This window comes from Pogona vitticeps, chromosome 1, assembly GCF_051106095.1.
Source record: "Pogona vitticeps strain Pit_001003342236 chromosome 1, PviZW2.1, whole genome shotgun sequence".
NCBI lineage: Eukaryota > Metazoa > Chordata > Lepidosauria > Squamata > Agamidae > Pogona > Pogona vitticeps.
In genome coordinates, this window is record NC_135783.1 from 281,102,253 (window position 1) to 281,121,870 (window position 19,618).

A 19,618-nucleotide genomic window follows, 5' to 3' on the forward strand; every position below is an offset into this window, starting at 1 on the left:
TGTGTTCTTGAATCAGCCTGACTGAGGGTGTGATCAGATGAATATTATCCTGCTGTTTGATTCACTCCTTTTGACAGCAATCATATTACATAATTGTTGGAGCAATATTAAATTGTCCTCAGAGCACTTCTACTTGCACCTTTTGGGCCTTTGTTGTGTTTTCTACTCTTTTTGTGTAGGTAGTTTTGCTCTGGTTTGGTCCATTTCTGGTGCATATGATTGCTGTGAATGCACCAAAAATGAGCCTTTATCTAATTTGTTAAAATTGTGAAGTAGCTGAAGAAGAGAACCACTTCACTATATTTACAAGTGAATCACTTTCTCAGCTCTATGGAGAGGCTGAGGAAGTTTTAAAAAAATACATCCAATATGAAGTTTTCCACTTGTCTTTTTTTGTTTTTAAAACAGAGCAGTAAATATTCGTTATCCAATACACACTCCCCCCCCCTTCCTTGGGACTTCCATTGAACCAAGGAAGTGAGTCATTTGCCAATATCCTGGAGTAGCTATCTTATTAAGCCACTTCATGATTTGTCAAATTAGAGGAAAACTGCTGTGGACCAAATAGGGTCACTTGAGGTCCGTATGCCATCTGAATGTGAGGATCACACCAGATGGCATACCAGACTTTTACCAACCTTATTTTAGGAATATTTTAGAAATGGATTCAGTCCATTTCTTCCCAACTGTGTAGACAAGCCTTGACCCTTCCCCCAGCCAAACTATCCTCCATGAGCCAAGACAGCCAAGAATTTGCTTGCTCTCCTGAGGCAGATTGGATTGCTCCTTCTCTTTGCCCATTTCAGTCCTCACATTTAGAGAACTTAGAACACTATCTATCTGTGAGAGCTTGTTTGTGGTCCATACCCTAGCAGTTTTAAATGTGTTTTTTCAACTCATTCACCTCTTCTCTTTCCCACATCTTGTCATACACCTATCTTGGTTAAAACTCAAATTCATAAAGTTTCAAAATAAAATTTTATGAACGCTATGGGTTGCTTGATGAAAACTGGTTGAAAAAAGGGATAAATAAGTGAAGACATTGTTACTTCATTTTTTAAAAAGCCATGTTCTCTACATGTTCTACTGTGATCTATTAACAAGGAACAAATAGCACTAGCAGACATCAGTAATGTCTAAAGGGTCTTTCATAGCAAAATTATAGACATTACAATGAAAAAATGGAAGAGAGAGGAGCCAAAGTAGCTTTCACTAACTGGCTAGCATTGCTCTGAAGACTGACCAAATGAGCAGAAAGAAGAGAACTTGGGGAAATGTAATGCATAGTGATTTTGGAATGGAGTCAGACAACTCTGATGGGATGCTGTTGTTTAGTCATTAAGTTGTGTCCAATTCTTTGTGACCCCATGGATCAGAGCATGCCAGGCCCTCCTGTCTTCCACTGCCTCCCGGAGTTTGGCCAAATTCATGTTGATAGCTTCAGTGACACTGTTCAGCCATCTCATCCTCTGTTGTCCTCTTGTCTTCACACTTTCCAACAGAGTCTTTGCTTTCCAGGGAGTCTTCGCTTCTTATGAGATGGCCAAAGTATTGGACCCTCAGCTTTAGAATCTGTCATTCCAGTGAGCACTCAGGGTTGATTTCCTTCAGAATGGATAGGTTTGTTCTCCTTGCAGTCCAGGGGACTCTCAAGAGCCTCCTCCAGCACCACCATTCAAAAGCATCAATTCTTCGGTGGTCAGCCTTCTTTATGGTCCAGCTCTCACTTCCGGAGGTGGGGCTTCGTTGTAGCTCCCTGGAAAAGGGAGCCGGACTGGGGTCCCTCTAGAAATGAGGGATTGAGGGGGAGACTAGGGGAGGCCTCTCTGAACCAGTTGGTGAGCAACAGAAGGAGGAAGATTGGGCAGCAACCTGGTATTTCTTCCCTCTGAAAATTCACCCGAGCACAGATCAGATGCGTGAATCATTTTGGCAGTGAGCTGTGAGTAACTCCCCCCCCCCACCGGTGGAGAGGAGAACAAGCAATATGGCATTGAAAATAAGTAATAACAAAGTAAACTGAAGCCTTTGATTTATGAACAACCCCATTAAATCAGAAATCAGAGTGAAAATATCTGGCCGAAAGAAGACAAGGAGTGGCGAGTTTTGCTTACCAGCCTGCTTCTTCAAAAACGAAACTGACTCTTAAACAACAGGCTGGTTCAAGGCCGAAAGAGAGACAGTGAGACGGAAAACATTTTTGTTTCTGGAAAAAATCCCAGAGTGAAATACCACTGGACAGGATTTAAGAGACTTACATTTTGTGAATGCTGTTTAGTCTGGACCTTTCTCCCTGGACTGTGTGGGACTCTGATACAGTGGTACCTCAACTTACGAACTTAATCCGTTTTGGAACGAGGTTCATACATTGAAAAGTTCATAAGTCGAAGTACCATTTCCCATTGAAATGCATGGGAATGGAATTAATCCATTCCAGCATTTCAAAAGGCAAAAAGGCAGGGGGAAAGGGCTGGAAAGTCCAATTCTTGCCCTTTCTCCCTGCCTTTTTGCCTTCAGAGCTCTCAAAGGGCTTCCTCTGATGTCGGGGGAAAGCCCTTTGAGAGCTCCGAAGGCACCCATTCACAGTGGCAGGGACACCCAGGGAGGTCTCCCATGGTGGTGGGCAAGCCCTGGGAGACCTCCCTGGCGGTCCCCGCTGCTGTGATTAGCGCCTTCGGAGATTTCAAAGGTCTTTCCCCCTGACATTGGAGGAAGCTGTTTGAGACCTCTGAAGCCAAAAAGGCAGGGAGAAAGAGCGGGAAATTGGAATTTTCCAGCCTTTTTGACTTCAGGTGAAAGCATCTGAGTACTGTACATGCAGAAAACCCTGAAAAGGGTCACCATAAGTCAAAATCACCTTGACAACACATAATTATAATTAATTATCATCATTCCCTGTAGTGCAGATAATACATACCAATGGGTATCTTGCAGTATAAGATACAAAGAAAATTAACCATTTGGTAATACTGAGTGTAACATAAATCATTAAGATTTCATTCAGAGTAATCATTCTGTACACACAGACATGCTAAACAAGTGGCTCTATTCCACAAAAACACTAGTTATTCTCAATAATATAAGTAGCTGAACTATGTGTATTTTGAATCTAATCACAGCAATTTGAATATACCAAGATTTCACGATGTATACTGTACATTTTTGCAAGCCTTCTATAACAATGGAACTGTGTGAAATAAACATCTGTTTTAATTCAGAATGGTTTTGGCAGGAACCATTCACAGAAGTTCAAATACTGTGATGTTCATTTAGAGATGTGGTAGGGACTCATCGTCACCTCATACCATAAAATGACAACAATCTATTTTAAGCAACATGGCCTCTTATTCTTAACACTCAGTGCTCAAACAGTGAAGAAGCAGAGCTATTAAAACTGAGACAAGTTATTAAGATGACAGAATATTTGATGTGAAGCAGTAAATCTCAGCCACAGAAATGGTAAATATCTTTTATAATTCCAAAGAGAGACATTTTTTATTAAAACTACTCAAACATTAAATGGAAGAATGGCAAGTTCTCCCTCCTGACCTTGACAGCGGTTCCAAGGAATCATCAATCTCAGTTTAATTTTTTTAAAAATCTGGCTGTAATAGGGTATCATGGGATAATGGCAAAAAAGGTGAAAATATTTTTTCAGTTTATGACAAAACATGAATTAGGATTACGTACAGTGGTGCCTCGCTAGACAGTTGCCCTGCTTTACAACAAAATTGCTTTACAATGGGTTTTTTGCATTCATTTTACCCATCGCAAAATGATGGTTCCAATGGGGCTTTTTCACACTACAATCACCCGTGCCTGCTTTAGAGAACTTTGGAGGCTTTTCCTGCAGTCAGGAAAATCCTCCAAAGTGCTCTAAAGCGGGCACGGGTGGTTTTGGGCCACCCCGCCAAGGGTCTGATGGTGCAGGAGAAGCCATCAGAACCCTGGCGGGGGTGCCCCGCAACCACCCATGCCCACTTTAGAGCACTTTGGAGGCTTTTCCTGCAAAGGCAGAAAAAGCCTCCAAAGTGCTCTAAAGCGAGCACGGGTGGTTTGGGGGCACCCCCACCAGGGCTCTGATGGTGCAGGAGAAGCCATCAGAACCCTGGCGGGGGCCCCCAAAACCATACGCCCTGGCTTTGGGGGTCCCCTGGGGCTTACCTTGCACCATGGGAGGACTCGCGCTGGTCCCTCTGCACAGCGATCGGTGTTTGTGTACCTAATTCCAACCAAAATTGCAGCCTTCCTTTAATTTCTAGGAACTAAACCTAGTGTCCTCTGTCCTTCTCTACTGAGCACTTAGAAATTTCATTAACATTCTGTGTCTCACAGCTTTTTGGCCAATTGTAGTTAGAAGATTCCCTGCCGCCTTGCCCACTGGGAGCAGGCAATATAATACAGCCTTAAACAAATATCTATTTCAAAGAAGGAACCCTGTTTCTTTGTCATTTTTTCAACTAGAAGCATAGAGCAAGACACATGTACTTAAAATAAAAGGAAATAAAGAACACATAGTAAAGAAAAAAGAGAGGTTACTTACCTGTAACCATGGTTCTTCAAGTGGACCTCTGTGAATTCACACATATGGGTGAAATCAGCGCCTGCGCTGGAACTTCGGAATCTTGTAGAGCTTTTCTGAAAAGATATATAGTTTAGATTGCCCCTTGCACGCAGCCTCCAGTTCCATTTATCCGCCACCCTAGGAGCATGAGCTCAGAGATATCATAAACAGTGACAGATAGTGGGGAGGCCAGGTGGGGATGTGTGAATTCACAGAGGTCCACTTGAAGAACCATGGTTACAGGTAAGTAACCTCTCTTTCTTCAGTGTGGCCTCTGTGAATGCACACATATGGGTGACTGGCAAGCTCACTTACCAGAAGGAGGACCATCACTGCAGGACAGATGTCAAGACAGCCCTTCCAAAACTCGTCTCCTTCTTCGCCCGAAGGTCCAGCCTGTAGTGGGTGACAAACGTGGACACTATGGACCATGTTGCTGCCTTGCAGATGTCTGGAATGTCCACACCACGTAGTAAGGCAGTAGATGTTGCCATGGACCTTGTAGAATGTCCTCTAAGACCTTCAGGCACAGTCTTACCAACAAGTTCATAGGCAAGAGTGATAGTGGAGACGAGCCACCTGGACAAAGTGGAAGATGACGCTGGAGAACCCTTATGCGGTCCGTGAAAATACAGGAAGAGTCTTTCAGATTTACGAAAGTCTTTTGTCCTAGAAGCATAATATGCCAGCGGTCTCCTGACATCGAGGGAATGGAGCATCTTTTCGACATCAGACGAAGGATCGGGAAATAGGGTAGGTAATGAGAGAGGTTGGTTAAGATGAAATTCTGTGACAACTTTGGATAAAAACGAAACATCTGGGAACAACATAACTTTGTCCTTATATAACTGCAGGTAAGGAGCATCAGATCTCAGAGCTGCTATCTCACTTGCTCTTCTAGCGGACGTAACTGCAACAAGACAAAGAGTCTTAAATGACAGAAGTTTGACATCACATGAAGCCATGGGTTCAAAAGGATGCTTCATGAAAGACTGTAGTACCAACATTAAGGACCATTGAGGTACTGGAGGTTTAGTAGGAGGGCGAGTATTGACCAGTCCTTTTAAAAATGCCTTCAAAGTCAGATTTGAGAAGAGACAGGAGGATTCAGAGTCTCTGGGATGAAAGGAAATATCATATTGCTGATATGATTTGAGAGGAGACAGGAGGATTCAGAGTCTCTGGGATGAAAGAAAATATCATATTGCTGATATGATTTGAGAAGAGACAGGATGATTCAGAGTCTCTGGGATGAAAGGAAATATCATATTGCTGATATGTATACCTTAAGTGTAGATAAGGTAAGGCCTAGATCAAAGAGATGCCAAAGGTATAGCAGCAATGTCTTTAGAGACACAGGTGAAGCTTCGAGGTTCCTAGAAGCAGTAAACATTAGGAAATTGTTCCATTTGTACTTGTACAATAGAGTCATAGAAGGTTTTCTAGATCTTTCTATAACCCCTTTGATTTCTGGCAGATCTTTCACGTTGCATGGTGGAGGGAGTTCAGGTCCAGATGCAGGATGCTCCCCGAGTCCTGTGTCAGAAGATGTAACAATAGAGGAAGCTTCAGCATGTCCACTGTCAACTCTCTCAGAGTAGAGAACCACGGCTGACGTGGCCAGCAGGGAGTATGATGATGGCCTGCGCTCCCTCCTGCTTGAGCTTGACCAGGTTCCGCTGGATCAAAGGAATCGGTGGGAACAGGTAAACTTGTTCTCGCCATGGTATCATGAAGGCATATCCCAGGGAGCCTGGACCCCTGCCCACTCGAGATGCATACCTGTCGCACTTCTTGTTTGTGTGAGAAGCGAACATGTCTATGGACGGTTGACCCCATCTTCTGCATAACATCTGGAATATGCTGTTGTCCAACTCCCATTCATGGGATTGTCCCTTCAGGCGACTCAGTTCATCTGCCAGCTGGTTGTCTGATCTTGAGATGTGGATTGCCACTGGGTAGGTGTGATGGTGGCAACACCACTCCCACAGGTGTACAGACAGAGTAGTGACATCGACCTCGTTCCTCCCTGCTTGTTGATATAGTACATAGTCATGGTGTTGTCTGTTACAACCTGAACACCACAATCATCTTTGAGGTCTATGACTGTAAACCAATCTCCTTTTTTCAGCAGGTGGACGATGGATTCCAGTGTGACCATCCGGAACCAACGTGGATGAAGGTAAGTGTTCCGGTCCCTTAGATCTAGAATTGGTCCTTCTTGGGCACTGTGAAGTACCGAGAGTAAAACCCTCTGGCTATGTCTTGATGAGGGACCTGCTGTATAGCCTCTTTTTGGAGCAGAGTGAGAACTTCCTCTTCCAGGGTAGGATTGGATGTTGTCACATTTACATAGCCTAGAGGGGGAAGCTCTACAAACTCTAGTCTGTAGCCAAACTGGATGATGTCTAGAACCCAATTGTCCTTTGTGATCTTTTGCCAATTGTGGTGAAATGGGGCAAGTTGTGTGGGATGATCCTGAAGCAGAGTGGGAGAGTCAAAGGTACTGCTTGGCCTTTTTGTTAGAAGGCCGGTAAGACTGACGCTTATTTGATGCTTGCTGTTTGTAGGATGAAGCAGCAGAAGATGCCTGGGAAGATCTACCTTGGGAACCTCTAAAGTTCTTGTATCCCTGAGAAGATTGATGCTGGAATTGCTGTTGTGGAAGGTGTTTCTGCCACTGTGGTTTCTGGAACCTGGGCTGTTGATGTATTGTATATGATTTTGCTGTCTTTTTACTCTCATGTAAGCTTTTCAGAGATTCGTCAGTTTTTTCATTAAATAAACCCTTGGCATCAAAGGCTTGTTTTTCAATCTGTTTCTTTACATCTTCAATGATACCTGACGCCCTGAGCCAGGCGTGTCAACGGATAGCTATAGCAGAGGCCAAAGTCTTGGCGGCAGCATCAGTAGCATGCCTAGCTGCCAATAGCTGATGTTTTGAAAGTGTCATTGCCTCAGCATAGGCATTAAGGCAGTCTTGTCTGATATCCTCGGGGGCAACTTGTAAAGCAGGGAGCACTTTGGTCCAAATTTGCTTCTGGTATGCGCCCATTGCTGCTTGGTAATTGCAGACTCATAGCAAAAAGGCCTGAAAGTTATATATTTTCCTCCTGAAAACATCTATTTTTCTGCCCTCCCTATTGGTAGGAGTGACATGCTGACGTCCGGAAGCTTTAGAGGAGTTAGCATGAATAATCACAGAGTTTGGGGCAGGATGTTTTGACAGAAATGTAGTATCATCCCCATGTACTCGATATAGATTTTCTGTTCTCCTAGGTATGGAAGCAGGAGCGGACGGGTCATCCCATGCTTCCTTGATCGGATTTATCCACTAAGAAATAAAGGTTAGGCTAAGGGGCTGTGATCTCTCCTGATCTATATCCCCAAATATCAAGTCATCAAATGGGGTGGGTGGGTGGAGTCTCTGTCTCCATCTTCAGAGACCTGGACATCCTGGCCACCATCTGCACATATGAGGAAGAATCCTCCGAAGGTGAAGAGGGATGGGGGTCTCCAGTATCTGACTCAAAAGAGTCAACCTTTATAGGTGATTGTTCTTGTTGAGGAGAAAAAAGTTTGTTTCCCTGGTCAGAATCACCAACCATATCCTCTTCCTCAGATGGTACCATTTGAACATTAGCATGTTCCTGGGAACAATGAGTGGCCCGCTGGATGTCTTTGGAGATCGATGTCGACGTGGAGGCAGGCTTGGCTGGTGTCTTCAGTGCTTTCAACGATTCAATGTCGTAAGAATGTTGACGTCAAAGTGGAGAGGGTGATGAAGAAGTGGAAGTATATGGAGAGGAAGAATAACATCTCTTTCTACGTCTATGGTGCCTCTCTGAGGTCGAAGAAGATGAGGTAGTGGTGTCGGTGTTGAAATGTCAATGTCGATATTTAGACTGATGTCTGGCTGAATGGGAACGGCTGGAGTAGTGCCTCCTATGCCTCTTCCGACGGCAAGAAGGATCTCTATCCGAACCTTGACATCGAGCAAAAGAAGAATGGTCTCTTTTAGAAGACTTCTTGCGAGGAGGATATTCACACCTTGGAGATGAAGAAGGTGACATAGGAGCCTCTGATGCCCGCCTGGCATTCACAGGGCTGAAATGGGCAGAATGAGGGCTGGATGGCACAGCCTCTTCAATCCTGTCAGGAGTGGGAGAACATGGAGGCTCAGCTTGAACATCAGGATGTTGATGAGGAGGCAAAGATGGAGCCGCCTCAGACAACGATTCCTGATCCCTCGAGGAATCTTCCAATATAGGAGAAGGCAGCGAGGGTGTCACTGGTGGGATAGAAGTAATATCCCTAGTCTTGGTCTTTTTAGACCGACCAGCCGGCTTTTTAGGCTTTGCAGTGTCCTCAAAAACAGCCACTTTCGGTGTTGTGGATGGCTTTTTAGAAGAACTTGGAGCAGCCTTCTTGGGAGTTTTAGCAGGCTTAGAAGCAGAGGTAGATGGAGTAGACACATTTGCGTCTGAGGAGGGAGTCACAGATGGATTCGAAGACATTTCCATCTCAGATGGGTGGGAAGCAGACAAAGTCTTGTCCCACAGATAAAACTTTAGCCTTTGTTGATGAGCTTTTAAAGCTGCTCTGGTAAATTTCTTACAGTGTCGGCAAGTGGAGGTATTATGAATGTTGCCCAAGCAGAATAGACAAAGAGTATGCTTGTCTTAGAAGGGTAATTTCCTAGAGCATGCTCTGCACTTGCTAAAGGGGCCTGATGGGGACATAAAACAGTCAGTAGTCAGGCTGTGGGAGCCTCGGTACTCACGGCAATAATAAAAAACATCCTGAGGCAATTAGGTCAAGTAGATAATGGCACTTCCCACTGCGCCAATCAATCAAGCAATCAAGCAATCCACAATAGCGTGGAAAAAACCAAAACCCATAAGAGAGAGAATGGTCAACACAGTCCTAAGTCGAGGGGCAACAGAGAATATTCTTAGCCGAAAGATCAGTCCAAAAATCAATCCAAAATACCAAATATCAAGAGCTCTGTCCGAAACGTTCCTAGCACTGTGGCGGAAAAATAGGAACTGGAGGCTGGGGGGTGGAATGGAGCATGCGTGCAAGGGGCAATCTAAACTATGTATCTTTTCAGAAAAGTTCTAGAAGATTCTGAAGTTCCAGCGCAGGCGCTGATTTAACCCATATTTGTGCATTCACAGAGGCCACGCTGAAGAACAGGTATTATTTTTTTCTTTAAAAAAGGTGGCTTTTTTTACTGGCAGTGATGACTTTGTAATTAAGAACAATCTGATCCATCTCCCATTCTATTAGTGACAAGGTACACTCACATGAAATCAATCAGGAAAAGAGACACACTGACTATAGTTCTACATCCTGCAAGGCGTAGGTAACTGCAGATATTTATTCTTAATATTCCAGTTTAACCTTATGTTTCCAAGTGAGCCACCTCTGTGTCCAGAATGCTGGTGGGCTTTGAATGGTACAACTCCACAGCCTGCTCACTTTAAACTGGCTGACATAATTAAGCGTCTGAATTCCAGTTGTCAGAGAACAAAAGTAGGAGAATAGTAGGGATACAAAAGCAGGATATGTCCTCCATGTAGGCTTTCCATCAACAACTATTTGGTCACTGTGTGGATAGAATGCTGGACTACACAGACACTAGTGTGATCCAGCATTGCTCTTATGTTACGCTTAAAACTGAGTTCCCACCTCGCAAGAATCCATTTCTGTTCTGCTCTGGGATTTTGCAGTTAGGATTTTTACTCTCTCTTTTCACTGAGAAATGGATCAAGTACAACAGTTGATCATGCTATGTCACTCTAATAAAACAATAATCAAAAGTCTACAGACTATGCATTCTAAGGCAAAAGTCACATCTGCTGATTTGTCATTATGAAAACTTGCAAAGCCTCTGCAACAGTCTGTTCCTATGTTGTTGACAGGAGAAAGGTTCAAAGCCAGCAGAAGGCAACAATATGTACTTCTTGAGTTTTTTACTGTTTGTACCAGCTAAAAAAGAGCATTTTATGGAAGTCAAAGAGATGTCCAAGGTGATCACTAAACTGAGTAGCATGATGGAGTCAGCACATCGCCAGCAAAAACAGCTAGCTGCAAAGGGGAGATATAAACTGTTCTGGAAATTATGGACATACACAGGGGTTTTACTGAAATAGACTAATAATTATAGTTATAGTAAAATTATTTAAACTGACATAATTCAAAAACTTGCCAGCTGGGTGCAATTTTACATTATCTACTAAAATGAGCTCAGTGCAATGGTAAATGATTATAATAATACAGTAAAGTGTCACAATTCCTATTATCTATTATCAGACATATTATAAGAACAATGACAAAAATACAAACTGGATACCGTTTCAATGGTCATAAAGGCACTCCATGTTTCTGTTGTCTTTAGCCAATGCAAAAGATATCATGAAAAAACTCAAAGTAAAATAAAAACCAGCTAGTACTGGGACCTCCCATTATTGCAGATTGTCTTAACAATAATATATTTTTGTTTAGTCAATAGAAAATAGAGGAAGTATCTTAAGGGCAATTCATCATTAGTATATTCTTTTGTAACAACAAATGGTTTTCTGTATTATTATGTTTTCCTTTGTAGAGGTAAAAAAGATTTCAGTCAACAAGACTGGCGATGAAAGATCATACGGTCACAATCCAAACTGTTGTCATTAAACTGCCCAGATAAAGAGAACATTCTGGTATTGTATATTTTTTTAACTCAGCGTGTACAACAGAGAACTTTTGCAGGTACAGTTTATCACATGAAAAACTAGTATCTGTTCAAATTTTTTCTGTTACTCCGTTATTAAAGATACTGGAGTTCTGTCTTCTATACATGGCCAGGATACCCTACACATTCTGATTCCAAAATAATAAGACATGGTAAAAGAAGAGGGATAAGGTGGGGTGAGGATCTGCTGGATCAGGAGAATCGATAATAGAACCAGAGGGGAAATAACATGGAGTCCAACAGGGCACTGGTGCCTAAAAACTGAAAACATATCTACCATATAAATGTAAATCTGTAAAAAAAATCATGTTGAAATAACTGACTACCAATTTAGAATAACAAAAATAATTTGAATATGTGACATAAGCAAACTTAACTTTGAGAAGCATCATACAACTTTGAAACCACTACTGGGAAGGATACATTTGCACTCTTTCTGCGCATGTATCCATTAAAACATTCTATGTAAGGTTGATCCTATAGGAGCTCACAGCAGATGATGTGCTCCCCAGACTAAGCCAAAAAACCCTTCAAAGGCTGGAATCAGTACTTTGAATGGTGGCCAGATGTCTCTTGGGAGCCTGAGCCATTGAAAATGTTCCTGCTGTTCCACATTCATAGCAAGTAGGTTGCCACATTCTGTGCCAGCGGTGAACAAATGAGAAAGCTGAGAAAAAGCATTCATGCTGTGAGGATATTATGGTGAATAAGAAGCTCCTAAATTGACTATCAGAGCAACTGGAGGTTGAAATTGTCATCCTCAATGACAGAATTGCAGAACAAAAGGAAAAACATAATCATCATTTCCAACAGTAGGTGAAGTGGCTCCTGCTGAGTGATATCAAAATGGTAATGGATGCATAAGTAATACAAGGAAACTATGGCTGGCTTTGAAGAGTTATTTCTAAAAGGTAATTAGTTAAATTTAAGATGTACTTCAGCACCTGCAAAACCTTAAGACCCACAACAGAGCATGAAGCAGCAGCACAAATTAGCACTTGAACCATTTATTGATGCCACATCCTTAGTCAAACAATGAAAGGATTGATGTACCCCTTGTTAAGCTACAGTTGTGGCATAACTTGTATGCACCTTATTTATAGGAAACGGATTAGTTATACCTACTTTGGAAATATGTGAACACTTTAAAAACAAGATAATGAAAATGAAAAAAATGTAGCAAGTGAAAAGTGTTAGAAGAAATCTTTTGACAAGGCCATGTTGTTAGGTAAAATGCTGTAACTGTAACTGAAATGGAAAGATTGAAAATGAATTTTGAAAATGAATCTCTCAGATTCAGAGTTGGTTCTCTTTTACTGTTTAAACATAAACCTAGTTGGTTTGTTGTGCTGCAGAGCAAGCCTTGTGTGACCACAGTTGAGACAGAAAAAAGAGTGATCTGCATTTCTTAATATCAGCCACCTGGGTTACAACAGTTTTAAATATTTTGTTGTTGTAAACTCTTCTCTCTCATCAACACTCTACACTCAGATGGCCTTTTCCTCCCTCAAACTAATGCATTAATCCATTAATGGCTTTTAATCAGATATATTTCTCTCATATTGAATTGGGTCTTAACTGGTATCAGTTTCTTATTCCAATATATTGTTCATTTACAAGTAAAATGGCTGTATTTTAAGCTTGGTAATGAAAAAGCAATATCTGGTTGATTTCCATTGAACTTCTGAATTTGTGGCGGAGGTTCAATTTACAGAACATATGAAAGAAGTCTAGGAAGTCCAGTTTGACTCAAACTTTTTGTGATTATTTGTCAAGTTGAAAGGTACATTTCAAGCAGTTTTCTGGCCTGGTTTAAGAAAATGAACTGGATTAGTCACCCTGATCAGTAGTGACCCACATTACAAAATATTTAGCAGGAACATGGCCTTAGAAATTCCCCTGGATTTCTGAATCTGCAATAATACTAATGATGGTTTTCTTTTTAGCCATTTTTGAATTAAGGCCACTGCTTCATGCATAGAATATAGAAACTGAGCTGGAAGATTGCTATTCTTCAAAATTGTCTTACACTTCAGGATTCATTGCTGTTTTCCATGGTCTTAGCATCTGCATTAAACCACTAAAGAAAGGCATTGAGACTTACAGTGTTGTCATCACTTTGTAGATGAGATTCCTTTTTATCAGACCTATATTTGTTTATTTTAATAGACCTACACAAATTGCCAAACAAAGCATTAGCAAAAAAAAAAAAATACACTAACACTATAAAAACATTAAACACATTAAAATATAATTCAACCAATACAAAGACGGACATGATAAAAGACAAAAATGGTAGGGACCTAACAGAAGCAGAAGACATCAAGAAGAGGTGGCAAGAATACACAAAAGAATTATACAAGGAAAATCAGGATGTCCCGGACAACCAGATAGTGTGGTTGCTGACCTTGAGCCAGACATCCTGGAGAGTGAGGTCAAGTGGGCCTTAGAAAGCCTGGCTAACAACAAGGCCAGTGGAGGTGATGGCACTCCAGTTGAACTATTTAAAATCTTGAAAGATGATGCTGTTAAGGTGCTACATTCAATATGCCAGCAAGTTTGGAAAAATCAACAGTGGCCAGAGGACTGGAAAAGATCAGTCTACACCCCAATACCAAAGAAGGGCAGTGCCAAAGAATGCTCCAACTACCGTACAATTGCACTCATTTCACACGCTAGCAAGGTTATGCTCAAAATCCTACAAGGTAGGCTTCCGCAGTATGTGGACCGAGAACTCCCAGAAGTACAAGCTGGATTCCGAAGGGGCAGAAGAACTAGAGACCAAATTGCTAACGTGCGCTGGATTATGGAGAAAGCCAGAGAGTTCCAGAAAAATATCTACTTCTGCTTCATTGACTATGCAAAAGCCTTTGACTGTGTGGACCACAGCAAACTATGGCAAATCCTTAAAGAAATGGGAGTGCCTGACCACCTTATCCATCTCCTGAGAAACCTATATGTGGGACAGGAAGCAACAGTTAGAACTGAATATGGAACAACTGATTGGTTCAAAATTGGGAAAGGAGTACGACAAGACTGTATATTGTCCCCTGGCTTATTTAACTTATATGCCGAATACATCATGCGGAAGGCTGGACTGGAGGAAACCCAAGCCAGAATTAAGATTGCCGGAAGAAATATCAACAACCTCCGATATGCAGATGATACCACTCTGATGGCGGTAAGTGAGGAGGAACTAAAGAACTTGTAATGAGGGTGAAAGAAGAGAGTGCAAAAATGGTCTGAAACTGAACATCAAAAAAACAAAGATCATGGCCACTGGTCCCATCACCTCCTGGGAAATAGAAGTGCCATATTTTGCTTTCCTGGGCTCCATGGTCACTGCAGATGGAGACAGCAGCCACGAAATTAAAAGACGCCTGCTTCTTTGGAGGAAATCAATGACAAAGCTTGACAGCATCTTATAAAGCAGAGACATCACCTTGCCAACAAAAGTCCGAATAGTCAAAAGCTATGGTTTTTCCCGTAGTGATGCATTGAAGTGAGAGCTGGACCATAAAGAAAGCTAACCACCGAAGAATTGATGCCTTTGAATTGTGGTGCTGGAGGAGCCTCTTGAGAGTCCCCTGGACTACAAGGAGAACAAACCTATTCATTCTGAAGGAAATCAAGCCTGAGTGCTCACTGGAAGGACAAATCCTGAAGCTGAGGCTCCAATACTTTGGCCATCTCATGAGAAGAGAAGACTCCTTGGAAAAGACCTTGATGTTGGGAAAGTGTGAGGGCAAGAGGAGAAGGGGACGACAGAGGATGAGATGGTTGGACAGTGTCATCGAAGCAACCAACATGAATTTGACACAACTCCGGGAGGCAGTGGAAGATAGGAAGGCCTGGCGTGCTCTGGTCCATGGGGTCATGAAGAGTCGGACACGACTAAACGACGAGACGAGGACCCACCCCTTTTTTAAAAAGATGATCATTGCCTTTTAAAACACTGTAAATGAGAGGGCTGAAAACCACTACTAAGAAGATTATGTCCATAGTTACCACCAAACTAAATCAAACTCTAGGAGAGGCAGAGGTGGGAAGGTACCCAATGGGCTGGCAAAAAAAAAAAGTTATCCTCTGCCAAGATTTGTGGTTTAGAAGATTTCAGGCAGTAGGGATAGCTCGGAGTACTTTTTGCACACACACACACACACACACAGAGAGAGAGAGAGAGAGAGAGAGAGAGAGAATATCTGGCAAGGCTGCCAGCTGTGCCAACTGTTGAAATATGGATACTTGTCTTCTGCCATTTATGATTTCTGTTTCATGCTACTGTGATCTGGAAGAATCATAGCTCTAGAAAAGAATGCCTCTTATTGCAGGCAATCCACAACTACAGTCATTCAACTTCGGTTTAAAAACCTCCATTCAGTGAAGGACATTCCACAACATTCTAAGGTAGTCTATTCTATCTCCAAGAAGTGCTTACAATCAGAACATTTTCCTAATGTTCAGTAGTTGTAATTTGGCTAGCTTCCTGGCTAGCTTAACGAGTTAGGTATGGAGCTCAATGCTCCACTCTGGCACCCAGGTCAAGCTGCACAGTCACAGAGTACCCTCTGTGGAAGGAAATGCTAAACCACTTTTGTGTACTCTATACCTAGAAAACCCTGGAAAAGGTTATCATAAGTTGGAATCAATTTGGAAGCACATGATTGCTATCATTAAATATATATAGCTGCATCTGTTAGGGATAGGATTTCTCAGACTATAGATCCTATAATTTTCCCTTCTGGAGTTCTACCTGACTTAATACATATCTCACAGATACATAAATGTGACTCACCAGGGATAAAAGTCCTAAACTCACAGGAGCTGAGGTTTAGCTCAACATAGCTCCACCCAAGCTTTCCTTTCCTGCACAGATGCTAGTTGGGAACTTTCTTTTTGAACAGGAAGCTAGGTGAAACTACACCTAGATAATCCTCAAAGCCATTCAGTTTAGGCCTCTTCTCCCAGGTGAGTCACATTTAGGTTTCTGAAAGATGTGTGTTAAAGTCAAGTAGGACTCCAAGAATGGGGAATTATAGACTTTGTAGTCGAAGAAATCTAAAAAATTTGTCCTTAATATCTGTATCACCAAGGATCTGTGTAGTAAAATATAATATATATATAATTCAGGAGATCTGTATACATATAACATATAAAAGAGTGGTCTTTTAGACCAGATGGGCGGGGTATAAATCAAATAAATAAATAAGTAAAATAAATATAATACAGGAGATTATATATTATATTATATTATATTATATTATATTATATTATATTATATTATATTATATTATATTATATTATATTATATTATATTATATACAGGAGATCTAGATACAAATCCCTGCTTGGCCATGGAAACTCACTGGAGGTGGCAACAGTATACTACTACAGTGGTGCCTCAACTTACGAACGTCCTGATTTACGACCATTTCCTCATGGGGCTCGCTGTGTGTTTTGTTTGGTTGGTTGGTTAGTTGCGGGGTTTTTTGTTTGTTTGTGTTTTTTTGCTTGTTTGTTTTTTTGCCGGAATGGATTAATTGCTTTCCAGTGCATTCTTATGGGAAATGGTGCTTCAAATTATGACCATTTCGAGTTACATCCATCTTCTGGAACAGATTATGGTTGTAAGTCAAGGCACCACTGTAACTGAACATCTCACATGACCTAAGCACCTCACATGCCTTTATGGTGACCCTCTGTTTAGGGTCACCATAAATTGGAGGCTACTTGACTATTGACATCAACAACAATATATGCCGTTTGTCTTAAAGGCAGCCTGAAAACTCTTCTCTCTATTTTTCCAAATTGGGAGTAGGCTATAAATAGTATAGCTGTACATGGCACTTAATTTATGTACAAGTGTAGAAAAAGTTGTTATGTTGTAGTTGAACAACTAACTTACAATTTTTAGTCCTATACACCTTCACCTACAAGTAAGTCTTCTAAAGCTCTATGCATATGTAACCTCTTTTCAGAAATAGGTAAGCACAATATAACATTTTCTGTATATATTTGGTAATAGCTAGACATTTACTGTATTTTTCCATGTATAAGATGACCCAATGTATGAGACGACCCCCATTTTTTGAACCCCAAATAAGAAAATTTGATCACTGCTTTCTCCCTCCACTTCCTAAGCCCCACGAAAGCAGGATCAAAGGGCTGTGAAAGTATGAGTAAAGCCGTGATGAAAGGGCTGCAGGATTGCAGCCCTTTGATCCTGCAGCCCTTTCAAGGCTGCTTTCCCCACCACTTCCTAAGCCCCACAGGGCTTAGGAAGTGGTGGAGAAAGCAGCCATGAAAGGGCTACAGGATGAAAGAGCTGTGATCCTGCAGTACTTTCAGCCCTTCCCCCTTACTTCTGTGTATAAGACGACCCTCAATTTTTAGTCTAAAGGTTTTAGATGAATAGTATTGTCTTATACACAGAAAAATATGGTACGAATCCCCTCTTTTTATGTTGAGCAAAACAAGAGGAACCGGATGGCTTACTCTGTTAATTCACAAGAAACCAGGTTAGAAGACTCATGCCATTAAAAGTGGTACAGCTCTAGAATAAAATTACAGAATTTTGTTCACCTCACTTGCTTTTCAGAATGAAAGTTCAACTTAATATTTGTTGATTTTTACCTCTTATTTTTATGTTTTCATTGTACATTACATGAGCTTCTAGACATGTTTACTCAAAATGCCTATATATCTTATTTTTGAAGCTGACATATTATTATTGCAATGTTAGTTCTGCATATTAAGCAACCTCTTCTGCTCTCCAAAAATATGTGTTGGCATAAGACTGGTAGACTTTTATATCTAGATTTTAAAACTGAAGCTTTAAACAAAATTTGGAAAGGAAAAAAAAATCTTGTACTGTAACACCATTAGACATTTATTATTGTGTTGTTCTTATTTCCTCGCATAATATATTGAAATACAACAGGTAAAAATATCTGATAATCAGTTGAGTGGCTGAAAATTCCAACTAAGTAGCTGAGAAGAACATTTAACTTAGGCAGTCTATAGTTATTACATTTTAAAGTACTCATAAAGTAGAGGTATAGTTAGCAAAACAAGAAATTGTATTTTGTACATATATATTTATTTTATGCAGATTTTGATAATAGAAAGCTATTCAGGTAACATTTATATTCTAATCTCAGAATATTTCATCCAAAACGTGGTTAAGCAATACTGCTAACAAGCATTTTGCATTTTCAGCATTAAACATTGTGTTTCAATATCCACAACTTCGTTCAAAGCCATTCAGGTTAAATCAATGTCAGAAATTTTTGAGTTGTAAAATACTTGATTTCAACATGGGAATTTGACTGTTTAAACAAATACTGTCCCCCAAATGAAAAAAACCCTAGCAATCTGATTAACTTATTAAGAGGCACAGTTTGTAGACACATACAGATATGCAAACACAAACACATGGTAATTATCTTATTTCTGCTGACCAGTCCTCTTGCCTGAACTCTTTTACCTTATGGATGTTTTCGATAGCCTATCTGAATGTAATTTCATCTTCTCTCCCTGATAATAGAGATCACAGTAGCGTCATCTTCCTCTAACGGATCTTTTGAATGGGATTCTTTTTCTTTTCTTTCTTTATCTTTTTGATTTTCTTTTCTTTTTTGGCACCACTGAAAATCAGTATGAATGTTGATACTGTCCCAAAATTTAGCAGTACATGTGGTGTACTGTGCATAAAAATTCTCCTAGCAACTCTGGCTAACATTTTCTTTATTCAAGCTATGATTCACGGTACCATCTGTAGTCAGATACTGTCAGGCAGTAGTCTCAGAATAGCTATTATACATTTGTTCCACAACTAGTTTTAGCATTTACAAATATAAATCATGGGGAACGTCCAACATTTATTTATCAAACTATTATACATTTGCTAAATTTATTTATTTATTTATTTATTTATTGGACTTATATACCGCCCCATAGCGCTACAAGCACTCTCCAGGCGGTTTACAATTTTTTAATTATACAGGCTACACATTGCCCCCCCAGCAAGCTAGGTACTCATTTTACCGACCTCGGAAGGATGGAAGGCTGAGTCAACCTTGAGCCGGCTACCTGGGATTTGAACCCCAGGTCGTGAGCACAGTTTTAGCTGCAGTACAGCGTTTTAACCACTGCGCCACGAGGCTCTGTAAATTCTACAACACTTTTTATTCAAAGGCCTGCTTTTATACTCTGTAGTTTAGTGAAAATAGATATGTACTGTCTTTAGAAGTATTCAAAGACACTTAAAAATATAACTATTTATTTATGTGTTTGTTTGTTTGTTTGTTTGT

General features: G+C 40.9%; 1 protein-coding gene and 1 long non-coding RNA gene across 8 annotated transcripts in view; one reads left to right on the forward strand and one right to left on the reverse strand.

Annotated features, from left to right (window-relative positions):
- Positions 1-19,618, reverse strand: part of SHANK2 (SH3 and multiple ankyrin repeat domains 2) — a 498,212-nt gene that overhangs the window by 357,604 nt on the left and 120,990 nt on the right. The window lies entirely within an intron of this gene.
- Positions 4,808-7,364, forward strand: LOC140702617 (uncharacterized). Its single transcript, XR_012081838.2, has 2 exons — positions 4,808-6,746; positions 7,135-7,364. It is a non-coding gene; the product is annotated as an uncharacterized LOC140702617 (long non-coding RNA).